The sequence below is a fragment of the Halichoerus grypus genome, chromosome 1, assembly GCF_964656455.1.
Source record: "Halichoerus grypus chromosome 1, mHalGry1.hap1.1, whole genome shotgun sequence".
NCBI lineage: Eukaryota > Metazoa > Chordata > Mammalia > Carnivora > Phocidae > Halichoerus > Halichoerus grypus.
In genome coordinates, this window is record NC_135712.1 from 139,797,020 (window position 1) to 139,810,717 (window position 13,698).

General features: G+C 40.5%; 1 pseudogene; it reads right to left on the minus strand.

The window, feature by feature from the left end:
• Nucleotides 1-7,765: 7,765 nt before the first annotated feature.
• On the minus strand, nt 7,766-8,493 carry LOC118535147 (small ubiquitin-related modifier 2 pseudogene; annotated as a pseudogene).
• Nucleotides 8,494-13,698: the final 5,205 nt, after the last annotated feature.

A 13,698-nucleotide genomic window follows, 5' to 3' on the forward strand; every position in this document is an offset into this window, starting at 1 on the left:
GTCTATTTTGTATTTATTGTATTATTGAATTGACTGTTTACAAATGTGATTATTTACTTCACATTTCTCCAGTAATTTGTTATTACAACAGTAATAGTAAAAATTAAACAGATTTACACCTGACTTTTCTAATGCCTGGGGTTTTTAGTTCAGTTTGCCTCACCCAGACAGACTATCGTTTTTGGGGGGTGTTCTCAGACTTGTCCTGAAACCAAACCCAATGCCTATAAGAGCCAGGCAGATAAAGTGAATGAGGAAAGCAGTGTTATTACCATTTTCTTGTCTCTTAATATGTTACTGTATTTTGCATTGAGATCAATGGTATTGCTTCAATTTTTAAAGAACTCTTGTTGAAATCCCAATCTTTTCTTTAATCATTTCCCGCCATTCTTTTGTTATTTCTGGTTAAAGCTCTTAGTATGCGTTGTTTCAGAATGATGTCGTCCATTTCTCTGACACAGACACACTTTATTTGCATATTCTACGTTCAGGAATAGGCTTTATTTTCTGAGCCTATTGTATATTTTCCACTTTTGATAGAGACAGAAGGCTAAGTGATATTTGATTAATTTCCTAACATAACTTAAGAAAACACAGCTCAGGGACACCTGGGTGGCTCCGTCATTAAGCGTCTGCCTTTGGCTCAGGTCATGATCCCGGGATGCTGGGATTGAGCTCCACATCGGGCTCCTTGCTCTGCAAGGGTCTGCTTCTCCCTCTCCCTCTGCCTGCCATTCCCCCTGCTTGTGCGCGCACTCTCTCTCTCATAAATAAATAAAAGAAAAGAAAAGAAAAGAAAGAAAACAGCTCAGGTAAGATGGTGACAATATCTGATGTTTACTGGGTGTGCTTGCAATGTGAGGAGGGGGCACTGTTCTGAGTATTTCATGTATAGAATCATTTAATTCTCATCACAAAGTTGGATAACAGTTATTATCCCACTTAATAAATAAGGAACCAAGGTACAGAAAGATCAGGCGACTTCCCCAAGATGAGCACTGGTCAAAAATGATGGAATCTAGATTCAAACCCAGGCAGTCTGGTCCAGAGTCCATGGCCTTAGCCACCGTGCTTGACTGCTGTCTGCAACCCAACCATCACAAGTGCAGCTGACATTAGAGATTGCAGGAAGAACTGGAGGTGGGGTGTCTGTGGCACATTACCCCTGCCCCCCCATCCAAAGGGGCAATCACGATTCAGCCGCGGTCCACTGCCACCTGGTGAGAATTGGAGAACACCTTTGTCAGTTCTACTGATTTTTATTCAAGAAAAGTCAGAATTTAAATATTTATGCAAATTTTCTGGATTTTAAAATATTGAAAAACATTTAAATATCTTAAAATCCAGAAAAATGTTGCCTAGAGCCAAGAAAGCATATCTGTGGGCTGAATGTGGACTATAGGATATCTGATTGAACACCTGGTATAGACCATCTCTTCTGGACCCAAATGTACTTCCTAGATGGCTCATTATGAGCAAAAAGCAGTAAGAGAGATAAGGTGGAGAAAGGGAAAAAGTTTGTTGTTGGGGCGCCTAGGTGGCTCAGTCGGTTGAGTGTCTGCCTTCGCTCAGGTCATGATCCCGGGGTCCTGGGATCGAGTTCTGCGTCGGGCTCCCTGCTTGGTGGAGAGCCTGCTTCTCTCTCTCTCCCTCTGCTGTTCCCCCTGCTTGTGTGCTCTCTCTCTCTCACTCTCTCCCCCTGTCAAATAAAGAAAGAAAAATCTTAAAAAAAAAAAGTTTATGTACCTTCCTTTTTTTTTCTCTTTTCTCCCTCCTTTGTCCCTGTCTTCCTCCTTCAGTGGGATTATAAAGCAACTGTTAGCAACTGTTTAATCCAACTACAGTTGGATTAAATGAGCTTCCAGAACGGAGAGAAAAACTTCAGCAGAGTACCAAATAAGTCAAGGGATCTTAACTACTGACTCCAGGTATGTGATTTATCTTGGACAACATAATGCTTTTTCTAGGATTACAGCATTTCTTCAGTGCCAGGTACCCTCATTTAACACAAATTTATGAAGGACTGAGTAGGTGCCAGGCTCTGTACTAGCCTTGAGGATGCCAGGATTAATGTTAGATATGTCTTTGAGGATTGTTAAATCTATTAATTCTTTAACATCATTACTATTATTATTGTGTGAACTTACAAAGGTTACTGGTAACACAAAACGAACCAAACAAGGGCAACAACAGAAAAAAGACAATTTAATATGAAAGAAAAAATTCTATTTTTTTTTTTTTAATTTTCTATATAAATTCATGGTAATTGCTTCTTTGCTTTGCACCGTTTTGCCTTAGGAAAGGTCTCATATGATCACTCTAGTTTCTTTCTTTTTTTTTTTTAAAGATTTTATTTATTTATTTGAGAGAGAGAGTGAGAGAGAGAAAGAGCACAAGAGGGGGGAGTGGGAGAGGGAGAAGCAGACTCCCTGCTGAGCAGGTAGCCCGATGCGGGACTCCATCCCGGGACTCCGGGATCATGACCTGAGCCGAAGGCAGTTGCTTAACCAACTGAGCCACCTTAAGATGCTATCTAGAAAGAGTGAATGTCTGAATTAAATGAAAGAATGATTACTTATAGATTGATTGTTACTTATTGATTTTTGCATGCCTACTTCTTTGAAGATCTAGTCTTACTATTGCTGATTGCAGTGCTTACACTTGTGATTCCCAGGAAAATGGCTGGGTGTCACCTCAATCTCTTTAGTTGTGCTTGTGAAGACAGGAAGCAACACGGTTCCCAGTATCTTATCTTTGTGGAAGGAGGACCATAGTATACTTTCAATTAACTTCCTGTATTTAGGAGTTCAAAGTATACACATTAATACCAAGTGAACTGCAGCAACTGGATGTGGAGAAGAGGATAGTTAAGTATCCCAGATTGATGGAAAGGGTGCGATTCTCCTCAAATTTCCCCGTTCAGAACATGAGGAAAGTGGCCAATTTTCTGTTGAAAATTCTCAGATGTTGTGTGACAGAGTGTGACAGCTTGGGGTGTGAAGCCATTTCTTCATTAAGAATAGCTATTGAGGGGCGCCTGGGTGGCTCAGTTGGTTAAGCGACTGCCTTCGGCTCAGGTCATGATTCTGGAGTCCCGGGATCAAGTCCCGCATCGGGCTCCCTGCTCGGCGGGGTCTGCTTCTCCCTCTGACCCTCCCCCCTCTCATGTGCTCTCTCTCTCTCATTCTCTCTCTCAAATAAATGAACGAAATCTTTAAAAAATAAAAAATAAATAAAAAAAGAATAGCTATTGAACCTCTCTTCTTCTCTCTCTGAAAAGATTTGATGGCACAGGGCATAGAGAACCACAGAGTAAAGACCTGGTTTTCATTCTTAGGTTCACAATATAGGATGGGCAAAATGCAGCAATTAGATGACTGAAACTTAAGCTGATATTTACTCTTAAAGCTACGGGGCAGGACATTTCAAGAATTTGAAGAAATTTTATAAAAACATTTTTCAAAAAAGAAACCTCAAATTTCTTTTTAGCCTCCAAAATGGTTGAAATTGCAAGATCATATTAATGACCATTGCCGAAAAAATTATAGATCAGCAATATAAATTTGAATGTTTAAAACTGTAACCACTTTGGAATTTACGGAAGCTAAGCAGTCACTCTTTTCTAGCAATATTGGGACTAAAGGAGGAATTAAGAATAGAAGTAATGTATATTTAAAAGAGCAATGAAAGCATATGAATAGCACATGCCCACACTAAAAAGATGCAGCCCAAACTACAGCTGTTCCAGGTCCTGTACATTCCCATATGCATTTTAGAATTAACTTGACAAATATCTATAAAGCTGCGGCTTTACATGAGTTTATAAAAACAAAATGAAAAAGACGAAGTAAATGAAATAAACACTTAAATTACTATTTTAGAAAAAGAAAAACCATGTATTCAAACGTATCTTCATTTACCTTTGTTAATTTCTTCCTTTTATTGTTGCTTTTGCTATGAAAAAAAGCCCGCTGGGATTCTCATTGGGATTACATCAAATCTAATTCATATCTTAACAATATGGAAGAAAAAGGCAGAGTCTTCCCCAGAAGGCCCGGGCTTCTCCTCTAGTCTCAGACCTGAATTAGGTATCCTGTCCTGCTCGTCACTGAACCTGTCTCTGTGCCTGGAAAGATGGGGACCACTCCTGGACCTGGAGATGGCACACCACAGCCTCACAATTGTAGGGCCGTAAGGAATAGGAAAGGGTAAAATGAATACTTGGGTGATAACAAACACTAAGTCACTGCATAAGACATTAATCTAACGATGGAGCTGCTGAGGAAGAGTGCCAGGGGTTTCCTAATTATCTGTTCATCCAGCCACTCAGCTATTCACGCAGCCATCCATCCGCTCAAGAAATTTACTGGACGCTTAGTAGGTAACATTCACTATTTTAAGTACTGGGTTTATGGGAATGAAGAAGACACACAAGATCTTTCCTTTCAAAGAATTTTTATTATAAAAGAGGATACAGAAGACAAAATCGAAAACAAGTAGGTAAGGCAATTGCAGCTCCTGATATGAGTGAGGGAGAAAGTAAAGCAGGTTGGTGTGAAAAGCTGAGAGGAGAGCTGCTCCGGACAGGGAGCTCAGGAAGTGCCCCCCCTCAGGAGTTCCTGTCAGTGAGCCCCAAATGCTGGGCTGCCGCCTGAATCAGAAGGAAGTGCTTTCTCAGCATGGGGACAGCACATACAGCAGCCTCCGTGTGACAACCAGTTTATGGTATTCTTGAACCTGAAAGGAGATAGTTCTGGAGACTGTGGCTTGACAGTGACATGAGAGGAGACGAGAAAGGTGGTCAGGGGCCAAATCATCCAGGGGCTTGTGGTCCCCAAAGAAGCATTTTTACGTTTTAGGCTAAATGCTATAAGAAGCATTATAAGCAGCAGAAGATTATAAGCAGGATTTATATTTTTAAGGTATCCCTCTGGCTGTCATACAGAAAGGGAATTCAGAGTTCGTGAACTGGTCCAAGCAAGTGATGCTGGTGGCTTGAGCTCCAGGTGTTGCAATAAACATGGAGACCACTAGTTTCAAGAGACGCTTTGGATTAGACACTGCTGGGCTTGTTGATTAGGTGGATGACATATATTTGGGTTTGGGGTGGGACGGTGACCACAGATGAAACTTTAACTGGGTTCTGTGCAAAATTCTGATGAAATCTGCAGAAATTTTAGGATATAAGAATATACGATGAGACAGCTACCACAAATGAGTATAGAGAACAATTACTCATTAAATGATACTGGCAGCCCAGCTCAGCAATTGTAGGGGGCAGGAAACTTCATCTTATTTTATTTTTTTTAAACATTTTTTTGTCTGTTAAATTTTAAGTTTTATTTATTTAAGTAATCTCTATACCCAATGTGGGGCTCAAACTCATGACCGTGAGATCAAGATTTTATTTATCTGACAGAGAGAGAGCACAAGCAAGGGAAGCATCAGGCAGAGGCAGAGGGAGAGGCAGGCTCCTTTCTGAGCAGGGAGCCCGATGCAGGACTCGATCCCAGGACCTTGGGATCATGACCTGAGCTGAAGGCAGACGCTTAACGACTGAGCCACCCACACGTCCCAGGAAATTTCATTTTTAAATCTATACCTTAAATAACATGTCAAAATTAATTCTTGGTGGTTTTAGAGTGAGAAGTTTTAAAAATAAATACCGTCATGGGGCGCCTGGGTGGCTCAGTGGGTTAAGCATCTGCCTTTGGCTCTGGTGATGATCCCAGGGTCCTGGGATCAAGCCCCACATTGGGCTCTCTGCTCAGCAGGGAGTCTGCTTCTCCCTCTCCCTCTGTCTGAAACTCCCCCTGCTTGTGCTCTCTCTCTCTCTCAAAAAAATAACTAAAATTAAAAAAAAAAAAAAGAAATACCCCAAATATCACATTTTTGGAGTATACTTAATTTTCTAATCTTAGAAAAGATGTTTTTAAAAGATGTTTTAATTACTGAGGAAAAGAGACAAATCTGACTATAAGAAATAGAAAACTTGTGGGGCGCCTGGGTGGCTCAGTCGTTAAACATCTGCCTTCGGCTCAGGTCATGGTCCCAGGGTCCTGGGATTGAGCCCCACGTCGGGCTCCCTGCTCGGCGGGAAGCCTGCTTCTCCCTCTCCCACTCCCCCTGCTTGTGTTCCCTCTCTTGCTTCTCTCTCTCTGTCAAATACATAAAATCTTAAAAAAAAAAGAAATCAAAAACTTGTATAATCCAAAAAGCATCAAACCAAAATGAAATACAAGGGTGGAGTAAGGACTACTCATAGCAAATATCATATGTCAAATAAGGGAATAATATGATAAGTGATAATGAACAAAATTGTTCATAAAAGAAGACTGCATCTGTAAAACAAAGATGTAAATTACTAGTAATTCAAACAATTCAAAACAACAAAAGCAAACCCACGAGTCCCCCTTTTTGCCTAAGGAATATTTTTAAAACAATAAAATCTAATACTGCTGAAAGTATCAACAGTGGTGATGTAAATGGATTTAATCCTTTGGGAACCAAATTTACCCATAGGAATCAAAGACTACAAAAATGTTGGTGTCTTTGACCATAACCTGAGATTTGCCTCAGGTTCTTCTGGCCTGTTCTCTTCCACACCTCTCCAGCCAATCCAATGGAAGTATCTGTGGATTTGAAATTCTCTGCATTTCTGACTTCATCATTTAAAATTGAATATCCATGGGGGCTCCTCGGTGGCACAGTCTGTTAAGCATTCAACTCTTGGTTTCAGCTCTGGTCCTGATCTTGGGGTGGTGAGATCAAGCCCCATGTGGGGCTCTGTACTTAGGGCAGAGTCTGCTTAGGATTCTCTCCCTCTCCCTCTGCCCACCCCCTCTCCCCCTCCTCCCCCTGCGTGCATGTTCATGCTCTCTCCCTCTCTCTCAAATAAATGAATCTTAAAATAAATAAATAAATAAATACAAGTGAATATCTATGCAAAATGTATGTAAAATCAGGAGAGGAATACCTAACTTTGAGAGAGGTTGTTATTTCAGTCTGATAGGTTAAGAAATGGTATGTTGCCTTGATTTGCATTTTAAAAATTAAGGAATGAAGTTAAGTAATTTTTCATGTTCATTACCGTTTGCATTTCTTTTTCAAAATCAACTGTTCATTTAAATTGGATATTTAAAATGGATAAAACCTTATTGTTAGTTACTACCAACTTGATTATTGAACATTAATCTTTTGTAATACATATTTTAATGCATCTATTTTGCTTAAAATGAGCCTTCTTAACTGTTACTACAGATAGTTTCTTAAATTGATAGCTGGGACAAGTCAATTACTTGCAAGAGACATCTTCAGCATTCAGGAGTTGCTAAATTCTGATTGGTTGAATTTGCATATGATTTGACTGGTCGTCACATCTGCCAGTGACACACACAAGGGCAGGCTGGAGGGTTGTGGTTTTTTTCTTTACATAGAATGTAATAAGCTTTATTTGTTCTCACTATATAGCTGATAATCTCCAGTTTAGTAGGTTTTGCAGATGAGATGCTCTAATGTTGCACAAAGTATGGCTGAAAACACACATATTTATTTTTATTTATTTATTTTTTAAAACAAGAAGTTTATTTAAAAAACAGGATGCTTGACTTGAAGGGAAAACTATCTAGGATTCATTTCTTTTAGAGTAATTTATCCCCACTTAAAAACAGATTGCCCTACATGTAACAGCTCCATACAAAAAAGTTATAAAATTGTCCTTGGTTTTACAATGATAAATGAAAAACATTAATATTCGCCAATCGAACAAGGTATGCAAGGATTTTTATGTTGTTCTTTTTTTGTTAAACAGTGAGAGCAAAATAACTTACTGGAATATAAAGATAAGAGCTGACTGAGCATGCCACTAATGGAGAGGGGGGTATTTTCACAGAAGCAGTATTTTCCCCCATCCCATCTCCATTTGATGTCGATCAAAACATACCATTGGCCATTTAGTTTAAAAAATGCAATATGTTTGTGCACATACACGGTTACTTTATGTACAATAAAGGAATGGGGAAGGGGAAAATGAAAGAATAGAGAAAACTATACTGTAGTAGTCAGGATGTGGTGGAACCAAATTGCAGCTTTTTAATTGAGAATGTCTTCTTGGTCTGGAGGAACAGAGTTCTGGAGTAAAGTAGCAGGTTCCCTTTTTAGTAGACGCCTCCTGTCTGCTGCTGGAACACATCACTTGTATCTTCAGCCTCCATTTCCAACTGTGCAGGTGTGTCTGTTTCATTGATTGGCTGCCCGTCAAACCAGAATCTGATCTGCCTCCTTGACAAACCCTGTCGTTCACAATAGGCTTTCATTAGTTTACTAAGTGGTGTATGCCTCTTAATCTTAAACTGCACCACAGAACCATCCTGCCCCGCCACCTTCAAATTAATATGATAGTTGTTCTCAGTCTTGACTCCTTCCTTGGGCTTTTCGTCGGCCATGGTGAGCGCCGGAGTCTCCTCAGCTGCTGCTTCACATAAAACGTACCAGTTCCGCACCGAACAAGCACACAAGCAGCACCAGGAGCGGCAGAAACAACACACATATTTATATTGTAGAATTCTCCAATTCCTCACTGGTGTGAATAAAGTAGGAGTTGATTATTTTCCAGTGTTTCGTGTTTCACATTCCCTAGTTGGCCTGAGAGGTTGTGGGCTTGAGGTCTTATAGCACTTGGTTTATCTATTAACCAAGATGCTTTTGACCAAGACAACAACCCAAGGTCCAGCTGCAAGAACCAAGCCTCGTTGCTTCCTTAAATGTCAAAGAACAAGCTAAGAAAGGAAAGTATAACAGGTAAAGATCAAAGTGGGAATGAGGCAAGACCATCTGGGTCTACTTCTGTGACCACTTGAGTTGCCTTGTGTTTTTCTTCCTGGATGTTGGCCAAATATCTGAAGAGTGAATTGGCTTAGCTCTGGGTAAAGCAAGAGTTGGGGCAGACACTGTGCCACTTGGTTTCACAGGAATATACATGATATATCTTTTTAAGGTTTGCAAATGGTGCTAGGAATCCTGTTTTGAGAGGTGTTCTCGCAGGAGAGTGGCTCAGGATGTGTGGCCAAAGGCAGTCAGGAAACCTAAGTAGGAGACCAGAATGCAATGAAAAGAGGAACTCTCCATGCACCATCATTTACTGGCTGGATGACTCGGCAAGTTTTTAAATTTTTCTGTGCTTCAGTTTCCTAGAGATGATAATTCCTACTTCATAGGTTTGTTGTGAAGATTCAATGAGTTCATTCATGAAAAGTGTTTTTAAAAGTATCTGGTACTAGTAAGCGGTCAATAAGTATTAGCATCATCGGGATCATTGTCTTTAAGAGGGTCACCCAAGTCCATCTATGACAAATCTCTTTCCATCAGTTGAAGTCTTTGAAGGTGGATGTTAGAGATTGTTGGGCTAAAAAGTCTCATTCTTTCCTAAGGATTGGATGTGAGAAGAGAAGAGAAGGGGGAAGGGAAAGACATTTTCAATCCTGTCCAAAGGAGGGCCACCTGTAGGGGCAACGAGCGACTGAGACAGACAGTGTGGAGTGGACTGCTGGAAAATTCCTATTGGGGGGAGGGAAGAAGTGGGGGGGAGTGGCCAAAGAGAGAAAACATTTCACCTGTGTCACAGGAAGCACATATTCCCCTGGTGGTCTCTGAATAAACCATGAAAGTTCCCAAGAAGGAGAATCAATTTTCATCAATTGTCTGGCTCACATGTCATCATATGACAATGACAGGACCAGTCCAGTGAAATTTTGCTGCTCTTTTTCCCCATCTTCTCTCCCAGCTGCTTTGACTTCCAGAATGAGTCAACTATCTTGATGGGGGTGGGGAACGGGGATGAGGAAGGAGGGGTGGGGGTGAAGGGCATGAATAGGCAGATTCATGCTGCTTCCCCCAGCTTCCTGTTTTCAGAACCCTTCAGAGTTCGGAAAGGAGAATGTTTTACCTTAAAATCATGTCCAAATTTTTTGATTATTATATGATATTACGGACGTTTAGCTACTAAACTTAGACAAGTTTTCTAACTTAAGATGACTATAAGCCATGTTTCTTTCTTCCTTCCTTCTTCCCTCCCTCCCTCCCTCTCTTTCTTCTTCTTTCCTTCCTTCCTTTTCAGAGTTATTAGAAAAAATCACAGGACTACCTCAGTGCCTGAGTTTTCATCCTGGGGCAGAGGGCAAGTTTCCACATTGAATGCATCTTAACAGGAGAGTAGGAGGCCTGAAAATAAAGATGAGGACAGATTACATGACATAACTTCTCTTTGTTTAATATACTGGTTATTTTTAAAAGATTTATTTATTTATTTGAGAGAGAGAGAGAGGGAGTACTGCCGAGTGGGAGGAGGGGCAGAGGGAGAGACTCTCAAGCAGACTCCCCCTAAGCAAGGAGCCCGATGTGGGGCTCAATCCCAGGACTCTGAGATCATGACCTGAGCTGAAATCCAGAGTAGGCTGCTTAACTGACTGAACCACCCAGGCACCCCGAAAATGAAAATTTCATTTTCATAAAAAATGAAATTTTTTAATGTCACTAAGAAAGAAGGATAATAAACCATGTGAAGACAGCTTTTCTTAACAGGATTATGCACATAAAGCCAATTGTCCACATTTGCACCACGTTATTTTATTCTGGTGTCACTGCTAGTTTTGAAGGATTTATATTTGACAGATGGTACCTAATGCAGCTTTTTTCCCCCTCACCTATTGTGAAGAGGAAACCATTGCCAAGATTTCACAATATGAAAATTGCTCCTGTTTCCTAAAGGGCAAAAATGAATCACTTTCTTTCTGGATTCCGAACAAGTTGGGAGGGCTCAGAAAGACATTGCCGTGGTTTACTTGCCAGAGTGCTGACGTTCAATGCTGCATGTATTTCTGGGAGAAGATTTCTTGTTGTCTCCCTAGAATAGCCAGCCAGTTCCTAATGTTAAAGTGTTAAAGTTGGAGTCAAGTCATTTTATACTGTATAGATCTCTGTGCGTGGAGTTACAAAAATTTAAAGTGTTTTTTAAAATTAAGCGTTTTGCAATGTGTACCAATTATTACTCTTCTACTCCTAATCTTAGCATTGTTAAGGAGTTCTTAGTTCATCTCCTGGTAGTTGAAGAAAGTAATAACTTGTTTTGAAAAAAAAGAGATTGAAACATCAACTCAGCTTATTCTTGTTTTATCCAAATTCTCATTTTTTAAGACCAGTACAAAGTACTGCTTCCTTCAGAAGGCTTTCTTAGTTTTCACTTTTAGCAACACATTACTCTTTTGGTATTGACTTTTATTTTCTCTCTAGTCTATTTTGTTCTCTTTGTCTAATTTATGTAGCATTGTCTTCTCAGCATGTTTATATGCTTCATAATTTTGACTTAGATACTTATAATATATTACAGATATCTGTGTACTATATTCTCATAACCTAGTACCATACCATACCAGGCATTTGGTAGGACCTCAGTGAGTCTGATTATGAGAGTGACATCTTTCTAGGGAATTAGAGTTAATGAGGAAACAGTTATTAATTAAATAGTTAGACTAAGGAAATAGTTCATAAGAACTGTTTGCCCTCTACTTCTGTTAAAGGGTCGCTCTCCCAGCCTCAATTTTGCCCCTTTTGATTCATCTGCCATGTGATGTCAGAGAACTTTTTTAAGCTGCACATCTGATTATGCCATGCCTCTGGTTAGTGGCTCCCCATGATCTTCAGGAGAAGAGTCAAAGTGTGTCATTGGCCCCCAGCGCTCTCTGTGATCTGAGTGCCTAGCACTCTCCCAGGTTCCTTCCACTCTTTCCAGCACACACTTCAGCCCCACCTCAGAGTCCTCCTGCAGTGACCGTACCGGAATTTACCTGGCCTCACTGGCTTTTCCCCCTCTATGAGGGGTTGAATTGTGTCCTCCATCCCCACTCATATGTTTAAGTCCTAACCCCAGTACCTTCAGAAGGTGGCTTTGTTTGAAAATAGTTTCACTGCAGGTGTGATTAAGTGAAGATGAAATCATACCTGAGGACAACAGGCCCCTAATCCATATGACCGGTGCCCTTGGAAAAAGGGAGAATTTGGACCCAGACACGCAACCAGAAAGAGCATCATGTGAGGATTGCCGTGATGCTGTCACAAGTCCAGGAACCACCTGAAGCCAGGAGGCAGTGCTTTCAGAGGGAGCACGGCCCTGCTGACACCTTGATTTCAGACTGCAGCTTCCAGAACTATGAGACAATAAAGTTCTATTGTTCCCAGCCACCCGATTTGTGGCTCTTTGTTATGGCAGCCCTGGGAGACTAGGACACCTTCTTTACGCTCGGTGAACTCCTACCCACTGTTCCGTATTTGGCTCAACTGTCTCCTCTTTTGGAAGCTTCTTCTGACATCCCCACCCTCTCCCGCTGCTGAATTAGGAGTCCCTTCTGTCTCTTTCTTCACATCTTTTATATTTGACCATTGATTTCTTTGCTTGTGTCTCACCACGATCCATGTCTTGTTCATCTCTTTGTTACAGCTCCTTGCTTCCACGTCTCAATACGTGTTATTGAACAAAGGATTTTTACCTTTTTGATGACTTTAGCAGCATCTCTATGGAGAAATATTTGTCTCAGAGGAATGTGGTGACATTAATTCTCTAGAGGGAAATCTAGAGGTATAAAAAGCTGGAGTGAAAATAAATGATCAAGGTTACCTAACATCTCTAGAGCCAAGAGCAGTCTTCCACATTTGGGATTTAATGTCAAAACATTTTGGAGACTTCCAAAACCTCCCTTTTCAGATCTGTTTCATTAGCTAGAAATGGCTTCTCATCTGCATGGGGAAAGAATCCAGAAAAGAACGAATAGGAAGCATAGGAAACTATTAAAGTTAGGGAATTCTGAGAAATTTAAATGAAGATTCAGAATTTAGACCTATCTTCTAACATGAACTCTTTTTACCCCATCCCAAGAAACCCACGGAAGAGTGTCAAAATTTATTTAGAATGCATGTGAGTATGCTTTTTTCCCCAGCTCTCACTAGTCTGAATTTAGTCAACAAATCTTTGCATACGGGAGCTAGAATTTAAGAATCCTAAAGTGGTCCGATTCCAGGCTCTGCTGATGATAATATTGATACAATCTGAGTCACAATTCTAGTGCCATCTCCTAATACAAATTAGTCAAGTTTCCATGGTTAGCCCTGGGTACCTAAGCATTTTTTGCTGTTGGTCTGTTGGCCTCAGGAAATTCACTGTGGACCTAGTTGAAAAACAAAATGGAAAAGAGTGGAAGGATCACATTTGTGTCATAAGCAAATCCTTTATAAATCATCAAGAGACTGCAGAGATGGCCACAAAGAGATTTTGCCAAGGGTTTAATACAACTAAAATCAATGCATCCACTTTATCTGTTTTGAGCATACTAAGGATGCAACTAGAGATGTCACTAAGAGTTAGAGCTGCTCAGAAACCTTTAAGGTGTCAATTGACCATATTTTTAGGTGCAGAAATGTTACATGGACACACCACAGATTCACCAGTGATTTACTTTTAAAATCTGCAACAAATGGACCTGGGAATCTACAAGGGAATAAAAATATCATGAGAGCAAAGCTGAGTTGAAGCAGGGTAACTCAAAATCAATATTTTGCTTTTAAACTCTTAAGGGGAGACCCAGGAGGGCTGCACTCATTTTGTCCTCCTTACTTATTATCCTCAGAGGATGGGGTAAAAAGTGACAAGCC